The following is a 10,112-nucleotide window of genomic DNA, read 5'->3' as shown; positions in this document are numbered from 1 at the left end:
GTGACGGGTGGAGGGGCGGGGTTGGTACAGGTGTCATATATTACGTTGATGGTAGTACACGAGCTGACCGTAGCATTCCGTAGTGATATACACCTGTGTATATTACCTGTGTTTTTCAGGTGTGGTCACTGACCACGTAACATATAGTGGGCGGTGTATACTTGGATCTGTGTACATCTGTGTCTCGACCCTCCCTCGGTATGACTAATATATAGAAACACCTTTCAGACATTAACCTGTCAAAATGTATATTACTACGGAGTAATATTAGACGACAGGAGCATGATAAGTGTGTTAGAAGAACAAAATAGACCCATTATGATGACATATCTCTAATTAGCGTGTAGTATTATAATACATATACTTTCTACAGAATGTACGATATTATAACATTGGTACAACACGTAGTCAAATTATGTCTTAACCTTTGCTGCAACATTAATTTCATATTAAATATATGAATTGGATTTGTTATTATACTCGTGTATGTCCTCCTAGAGCATCGATCACCGACACCAAAAATAGAGATAGTTACGGCCTTACCACCACACCATCGCGACCTTCTCAAAAAAGGGGGATGTTTTTGTTGCAAGGGTCAAAACCAAGAGACCCTTGACACGGTAACAATGACAGATTGTTTATTGGTGTCCAGCAAATGTATAAAATACATGGCCATTCGTATATGATACGAATTGAAATTAAAACAAATGTCACTGGGGTAGGTATGGTGGTTTATATATCTGCCGTTTCTTCTTTTCACTTTGTTCCCGCGAAAAGACATAACCCCGCCAAAACGTCAAAAACAAAACACAAAAAACAAAAACCCGCCTAAACGAAAAGACGCCAAACCGGGTCAAAAATACGACATTTTAACTCCACGCCTTGACGTATTTTCCTCCTCGGTTTGGCGTCTAATCTATATTCAGCCTTGGCAGGCTTTCGTGTTTTTGGTTTGGCGGGTTTTCGTGTTTTAGCTTTGGCAGGTTATCGTGTTTTCGGTTTGGCGGATTTTCGTCTTTTAGTTTTTTCCACCTGTCGTCTTTTCGCGGTCAACAGAGCAAACAGAGGAAATGACATATAGTCACCATAAGTAGGCCTAGGTGACATGACTAGTGTTTAATATGATTATAACCATATACTCAACAATTGCAAATACGACACCGTACAGTTCCGACGGTTATATATCATCTCAAGTTCGGAATAACATACACTTGTGAAAAGAGTGAAATGGAGGGTTTACGAGCTGAAACTAACATGATATAGAATATAGAATTATAAAGATGCAACAACGAATAGAAATAGCTGTAAAGCTAGATACTGTTTTGGAGGAAATTCTTTTGACACTTTTTACTGGCTTCTGGAAAAGATAGTCAAAGGATCAAATGATTTACCTCAATAACACAGCAGCTGAAATCTGTTCTCTTTTTTTTCAGTGATAAACTTGTTGATTTATACAAAATGTCTCTAGTATTTTAAACTACGCCTTATTCTACAATTCACATATTAACCTATATACCCGATCTAAAATAATTTCCTGACATTTTGTTGATTCATATGATTTGGGGATGAGAAGATATGAGTAACAGGATAGATGTTTTAATCCCCGAACAATACCCGTCCTATACAATATCCGATCTGTGTCATCTGTTTTAGACATATATGGGTCTTACCTGTGAATTACGGCAGACGAACATATAAAGACATCTGTGTTTGTCGCTGCTCGTGAGATTTGTGACGTATTGGATAAAATCCTATTTTTATATAATATCTCCTATTCTTATAATTGATATATATACGTAATCCGCACGTGTTACGTTTTCCCGCGAACGCCTTCACGTTTTTGTACTGATAGAAGTCGTAACACTGATAAATAGCTATGCGGTTTCTCTCAGAAATTTAAAAAAAAAAAAAAAAAAAAAAAGGGGGGGGGGGGGGGGGAGAGAGAGGGGGACATTTAGGTAAGCATTTATTACGTGGGTTTATCATTCAGATTAGCCCGAGTTTTCTCTGGCCCTGTCACCATGTCACCATGGTGACAGGTTCAGAGAAAACTCGGGCTACATTCAGATGTGCTGGTACGTAAAGGGAACTCAAAGGTACATAATTTCAAAGAATGAATTACCCGTATGACACGTACAAAATGTATTTAGAATTGCTTTGTCTAAATGACCTACCATAGATCGAGAAACATGGTTTATGATACAAATTGTATCCAAATTATGAGTTATGAGAGTTTCGATCACGGAATGTCTGATAATTTAAACTTGAGAGAGATTACGATATATAGTAACCTACGTCATGTCAATATTTGAAAAAGCATTCCCTCAACGTAGGATCATTTTTAACTCGCGTATAATCTTTGATGTTTAAATTCAAATCCAGATATAGGTGTAGTAGTGTAACTGTATCATATAACTGATAGCAGAGATGTACGAACTCGAAGTTTTAGAAAAATGCCGAGCACTTATGTAGGGCAGCCAAAAATAAACCCATACTGAAGTTTTAAGATATGTATATATATATATAATTGTAATTTCAAATGTTGTTCATTTTTGTTCCGAATTTATATTTTGCAAATAACACAAAGATTGCCTAATGCCCCGCTTGTAGACACTTCATATGCGTTGGAACCCGGTACTCTAACGCCATGGTGTTGCCCTATCTAATACCACAAATTGACATGTGTGGCCCTTGTTTACCTAATCGTACCCGTCAGAGTGGATACACTGGACTTACACTGACCACTCGACTCCTTCACCTAAACCCTTCTGTAATAAACTTCGTTGACAGGCGGACATGGGGTACTCTCTCGTACAGAAGGAGATTTATTAGACTATACTGATGGCTGATAAGGGCAAGGTTTGGATATGAATGAAAAACGATCCCAACTTAAAGAAATAAGCTATAAAAAGTGACATCAAACTGTTTGTACGTAAATAGTCACACCTATCGGTAACGATAACATTCAGCCCACTATGAAATAGATAACACTTGTGGGTATCATGTAGGGCGTTGAACAGACTGTACAAGTGTTTTATTACTCATATAAAATATTACATGGGTAATAAATTCTAAAAAATAAACAGAAAATGAAATAATTAGCAATATGTGTTGCTATGTAAACACAGAAGCAAACATACAACATTAGACAGAGGCTCTGACCTCAACACCAGACTTACGAAGTTTTGACTTGGTAGCTCGATGCTGTCCATCAAAATGTCTAAAACGTCTGGTGTAGTGGGCAGATGAATTTCAGGCTATGATAAAAGATGATATAGGACTGGTGAGCTTACTTCACAATTGTTCCATGTTGTGTGTGGGTGTGGGTGAGTTTTTTTGTTTTTGTTTTTAAATTTGGAAACAATCATCATGGATGCTGTCCAAAGCTGTCAGCCTTGTGTTGATATTAACTGCTTTGCTCGTGGTTCATAAAAACTAAACGCTACCTCAGTCGAATGTTTCTCTCAAAGTCTACTTCTCCATACAACTTTGGTGTTGCTGCAAATCAAGATTTTATCCAAAATTAAAAGTTACGACTTATATCAGTCATTCGAGCAGGGTCCGCATTATCGAGAGAATACTATTGATTGGAGTGTGAAAGTTCATGAAATTATGGATTTCACGGAAATTTGTGTGTCGGGTAATGAGTTCCGCCATCTTCCGTTTCTTTCCGCATTTTCACTCATAACCCCCCCCCCCCCCCCCCCCCCCCCCCCCCCGTTTCTTTCCGCATTTTCACTCATAACCACCACCACCCCCCCCCCCCCCCCCCCCCCCAACAACAAGCACACAACACACATTCCTTTGACAATGATCAAAATAATACAAAGTACATGACAAGATAAGCTACAGTTATATAGAAGATAAACATGACAATATAAGTACTATATAGTATATAGTAAAATGTTATTACACTCGGACTGCCACCCACTCTCAAGTCTTGTGGGAATTTATTCCATGATTTTGGTAAGCTGAAATTACCGACACGTGCAAACAAATATATGTACATAACTATCACTCTATTCTGGGGACAGAATTACATCATTATATAAACATTAGATCTTTGTTCTTGTTCGATGTTTATACATGTTAATTACATTGACTACTTACCAGGAAATATTTACAATAACATACAGATAATGTACCAAATATTTGGCGAACCCATCAGGGACTTTTTTTTAATTTTCTGTTGTTAAATTGCCAAAACGTGCACAGCTAGGGGCGTGACATAGATTCCTAACCCACAGCTCATATACATAACGGTCTATTCTGTGAGAGCGTGTGTCACAAGTAAGCGGGTATATCAATGGGCAGTGTAAAGTTGGCGGGAATATCAATGGACCGTGTAAAGTTAGCGAGTATATCCATGGGCAGTGTAAAGTTGGCGGGTATATCAATGGGCAGTGTAAAGTTGGCGGGAATATCAATGGGCAGTGTAAAGTTAGCGGGTATATCAATGGGCAGTGTAAAGTTAGTGAGTATATCAATGGTCAGTGTACAGTTAGTGAGTATATCAATGGGCAGTGTAAAGTTAGCGGATATATCAATGGGCAGTGTAAAGTAAGTGAATACATCAATAGACAGTGTAAAGTTAGTGAGTATATCAATGGGCAGTGTAATGTTAGCGAGTATATCAATGGGCAGTGTAAAGTTAGTGAGTATATCAATGGGCAGTGTAAAGTTAGTGTGTATATCAATGGTCAGTGTAATGTTAGGGGTACATCAATGGTCAGTGTAAAGTTAGCGAGTATATCAATGGGCAGTGTAAAGTTAGCGAGTATATCAATTGGCAGTGTAATGTTGGTGAGTATATCAATGGACAGTGTAAAGTTGGCGGGAATATCAATGGACAGTGTATAATTAACGAGTATATCAATGGACCGTGTAAAGTTAGCGAGTATATCAATGGGCGGTGTAAAGGTAGGGGGTACATCAATGGTCAGTGTAAAGTTAGCGAGTATATCAATGGACAGTGTAAAGTTAGCGGGTATATCAATGGTCAGTGTAATGTTAGCGAGTATCAATGGGCAGTGTAAAGTAAGTTTTCTCTGATGTGACGATGTCGTTTCCATCGTTTTCGTCCGTCCTCTGTTTCTCTGATGTGACAATGTCGTTTCAATGCGTCCTCTGTTTTTTCTGATATAACAATGTCGTTTCTGTCCGTCCTCTCTTTCTCTGATGTGACAATATCGTTTCCGTGCATCCTCTGTTTTCTGTGATGTAACGATGTCGTTTCCATGCATTCTCTGTTTCTCTGTTGCAGTTGTATTGATGTTCTGCATAAGGGTGGCCGGAGTTTCCTCTGGCCCCAACACCAAACATTAGACAATTTCGGGCTAGCTTCAGGGGTCACCTATAGCACCATTTATAAAACCCTATACTGTACACGTAGAAATACTGTTTGTTTTAATGAACACGTCAGGTTATTTAAAGTGAGTTGGCAATGATAAGTGACGCCATTTTAAAGATGTGTATCGCATACAGCCCAAGGAAAATATACCGGGTTTCTGAGGAGTGTTTACAAGGGCGAATACACACACATCAAGGAGTTAAGCATTATACCTGTGTAACACTATGACATCGCTTATAAAACTGAAACTGATTTACAGACCCTACGTGAAATAAATCTTAGGAATCTGGTGTATGTTATACATACAACGGAGATAAGCATTCTGTAGGGACAATTCTCTTATAACATTCTATCATTGTAAATGCATAATTATGTTATTTTTTTCATTTGTTGAGTTACAGATTATTAATACGCTAATATATTTATCTAGTACTACAGGTTAGTGTAGAGCTTCAGAATAAGACTTGTAAGGTTTGTTTGATACATAGTTTATTTGGCATGTAATGACTTAACAAACAGCTCAGGTAATAATATTATGTAGGTTGTGGCCATGGAAGGGGAGGTAACCAACGCACGTCGTTATAGTGTCATCACACTGAACTGTCACACCTGGCCACGACAGCGGGGCATGCCACCCTGTTACATCATACTGACAACGGTCGAACCATTCCTTAACATTGACTTTAGAATTACCAATTTATTAGCCCTTCATCTCCTAACTTCGCTAGTTAAGTAGTATCGTATTGAAAACCCTTGGCTAGCGATGTTGCTCGCTCCTGGTTGGTGTTTCGAAAATACCAATGTCAAAATTGTGGTATAGCAGTGAGGCATTAGAGAAGAAAAAATATCTAGAAAATACATATTTCAATTCTTACAATAGATACAACAGATTCATTTCGGACAGAGTACAAATCGTATGCTTAGTTATGTAGAGGTCTACACATTAGTCGCCTCCTTTGCACAGTCAGATGTGTTTCCTAATACATTAAAAAGTGAGATATTCCAAAGTATGTAAATTATAAATGGAATCACTATAATTACACCTCACGGAAGTTGGGTATGTTTTGTAGAGCTATGTTAAAGATGTTATAGAATGCAATTTAGTTGCCTCTGTGACTATTTAAGAAGACGCCGTGTTACGGGTGTACTGTTTGATATTGTGGAGTCGATATACTGGAATAAATGCTATATATATAAGATTACAATTCTGTGTGTGCTCGTCTATCTTGGAATGTGGAGATGGCACGGGACTGTCAGTAATATATTGATTTCTTCTCATAAACCGCATACCTGTCACTGTGTTTATGATTGTGTACGCACTACCGAACGAGTGTCCAATGGCCTACCGGACGACTGACCACTGGCCTTTCACCAACTTCCCGGTAACGCTCGCCACTTACATAGTATACATACAGCAATGTTAAATTCCTTCTGAGGGAGCTCACTCCAGGATACGCATCAATATTAAAAACAAACTTTATTTATATTATTGAAAGCGACACCACTAGGTGAATGCTACGCGCACACACTATTGTGATGCAAAACCATTTCAATGGATACGTAATAAATGTTTGGCATGCAAAAAAAAACAAAAAAAAAAACAACAACAACAAAAAACAAAAAACAAATTCACCGCATCATAATGAATAACAATCACATACAACGAAAAAAAGGTCAAATGTCACACTTGACCACTTCTGAAAAAAATAGATTTAGTAAGCAGTCCTGAAAGATAATAATGCATGCAATTAAAACTATAAAATTTAATATTTTCGAGACCCTAACTTTTCAATGATGTCTACTCGACCAGAGAGCCTTCCCAACCAAAGGATGTAAGTACTTGGCAAGTTTATACAAGTTCATTCAGTAATTTCACGAAGTAAGAAGATACGAAAAACTAATAATAAAAGCGATTAAAAATAGCAAATGGACTTTTGAGACCCTGCATTTTCAATGAAGTTTCGCTCGGTCAAACAGAGACCTCAATAACATCTATCGAGGTCTCTGGGACCCAAGACAACACCAAAGAAAGATGTGTAAGGTGTTGACAGTGTTACACAACACCTGGCTATATTACCTACCGGGTACATAACGACACAGCCATGCTTATGTAGACCAGAGACGTCTCTGTGTATTTATAGACATCCTGATATACGACTCCCTACCCAAGGGCAAGTCGTTTGTGTTGTCAGCTCCTCTCGACACACACCTGTATACTCAATGTTAACTTCAAATTATCTTGCTACATCTTCCTACGTTAACAAATTTAAGGTGTTTTTTTTTTGGTTTTAAAGAGATACCTTTATAAGTATGTTTGTATATATAGGTCTCTATTTTAAAGAAATATATTTATTAACTTTGATGAGACTTCAGAAGACCTCGCAAACAACCTAATTACGTATATTTTATGTCGTTAAGCATATTCTATTCAACATCATCTTCGCAGCAGAAAAAAGTCTATAAAACTAGTCATTTTACATACAGTGACATTTGTTACAGTCTACATCACAGGGACGTGTAGTATACTGCAAGTGGTACACAACCTTAGCTCCTTCCCCAAGAAATGTTGTTATTTCCCTATAGACTATATGTGTACGTCAGAGTATTTTTATACGTTTTACGGGATAAGTTTAACATACATGTAGAGATAAACACGAAAGTGGTATTTTTACGGAGTTATAGAGAAAATCCAAATACACATGTACTATATCTTGGGGAAAGTACAGGTGCATGGTGAAAAAAAATACACCTAAAATGAGTTCTGAAGCATACTAATATATGTTAAATATGACGTAACAGCTTTTTAAAGTTGAAAACATCAAAGACTCTTTTCCTAATCCCGACATTTAAAACAGGTTGCAAGCATCGTCTCGTCCGTCTGAGAATGTTAGCCAATCCATTTAATGTCACCCAAGAACTCAGGACATAAGTATCCAGAGAGCAGTTGAAGGTCAAGGTCATGGTTTCAAGGACAATGCTACAGCTAATATCCGTGTTACAACCAAGTGAAATACATATCTTTAGCTATTATTAGTAGATTCCGGACTTATAATTATGATGGAATTTTAAGGACGTTACACTGTTATTTTTAATGTCCAGCTAAATGTCAAGGTCATATTAAAAGTCATAGCCAGAGAGCTCTATGGAAACGTTTGGATATCAGACAGGTTCCCGGCTGAAGTGTTTTTGTTCGAGCTTGACCAAAAGCAGTAGTACTCCATCATTATCAACGTGAACAACTTGTGGTCAGTGTTAGGGTCATAGCTTGGTTTCATCAACATTATTTTCCATAGTTAAGTATTGTAAACCATACACAGGAAGCATCACTAGATGACAGTAAAATAGTTAAAGTTACAAAATTAGAAAGCATAAAAATGGTGTAAGTGGTACAATTTATATTTAAACGAATACAATACCCCTCCCATTGCTTGTTGCTTTCAATCTTAAACGTCTCTGGAAAATGCTAGAACTGTGATGATTAATTTTGGAGGAAATGTTTTTGTAACTCGATCAAAACACTGGTAATAGAATTAGATGTTTGATTAATATAATGTAAGCGATATTAAGGAGGTGCGCAACAATAATTACATTTGTATACCGTACCACTTAAACGAAACCAATATTACATAATGCATTTCCTATCACGAAACTTTGTCTAGACCCGATACATGTAGCCAAATATTCTGAGTTATTGCTATAACCTCAATTCAATTTCACTTTTGACCTTCACAGAACAGACAGACTACCAGTCACGGTACAAATATTTAGTTTATCACGTTATTCATAGCTGTGTGTTCAGTGCATGCATATTTACAGTGATCTCAAAATTAAGACCATGGCACGTGACAAAATGGTCAGATATGTTGCACAATATTTATCTATGAAGTTTTAATTGTATGTTAAGGTATGCAGTTTGTAGCGATAATTTAACATACTGACACTCAGGAATAAACATATCTTAGCTTCCATCAATATACTAACTATTACACATTTTGAACTTTGAGATTGATTATAAGGACTACAAATAATACCATAAAGGTATGATATAACTATTTATTACATTTTGACCAGTGAACTATCGAAAATTATTTGTCCCATTTTTTTCATGTTTTTCACTTATGAAAAATATAACGTCTTTTTCTGATTTGACCAATCAAAACACTGCTTACAAATGACAATGGGGAAAATTAAAAGTAGACCGGCAGATTTGGTATAAAATGTTGTAAACAGTGCAAATATCAAAATATTAGCCAACTTGTGAAATATATTTGGTATGACCGAGACAATTATATATCCTCTGTATCTATTGATATGTTCTAGAATAAAAGTAAAGTGAACAGGGTCTCACAAAGACATACCTTTACCACCTCATCAATAAAACAAATTTGTCTAGAGGTTATATATTAAACACCTTTTTTATTTATTTCAGAAGTGGTAAAGTGTGATCTTTGCGCTTTAACTTTGCCCACCAAAATCAGGTGTCTACCTAGACGGTGTAGCTCATTTGTATAAATATGAATTAAAATCTGTCTTGCGTGTTTGTGAAATATTTTATAAAGGTCAAGTGTCCCCTTTGATGGGTTCCTGTGATATTAGATTGATTGGTTCACGAGATATCATCAGTTGACGGGTTCTGAGATATTGTCAGTTGATTGGTTCATGAGATATTGTCAGTTGATTGGTTCATGAGGTATTGTCAGTTGATTGGTTCATGAGATATTGTCAGTTGACTGGTTCATGAGATATTGTCAGTTGATTGGTT

This window comes from Pecten maximus, chromosome 5 (genome assembly GCF_902652985.1).
Source record: "Pecten maximus chromosome 5, xPecMax1.1, whole genome shotgun sequence".
Lineage (NCBI taxonomy): Eukaryota > Metazoa > Mollusca > Bivalvia > Pectinida > Pectinidae > Pecten > Pecten maximus.
The sequence above is the reverse complement of the archived record's forward strand: the minus strand, read 5'-3'. Positions refer to the sequence as shown.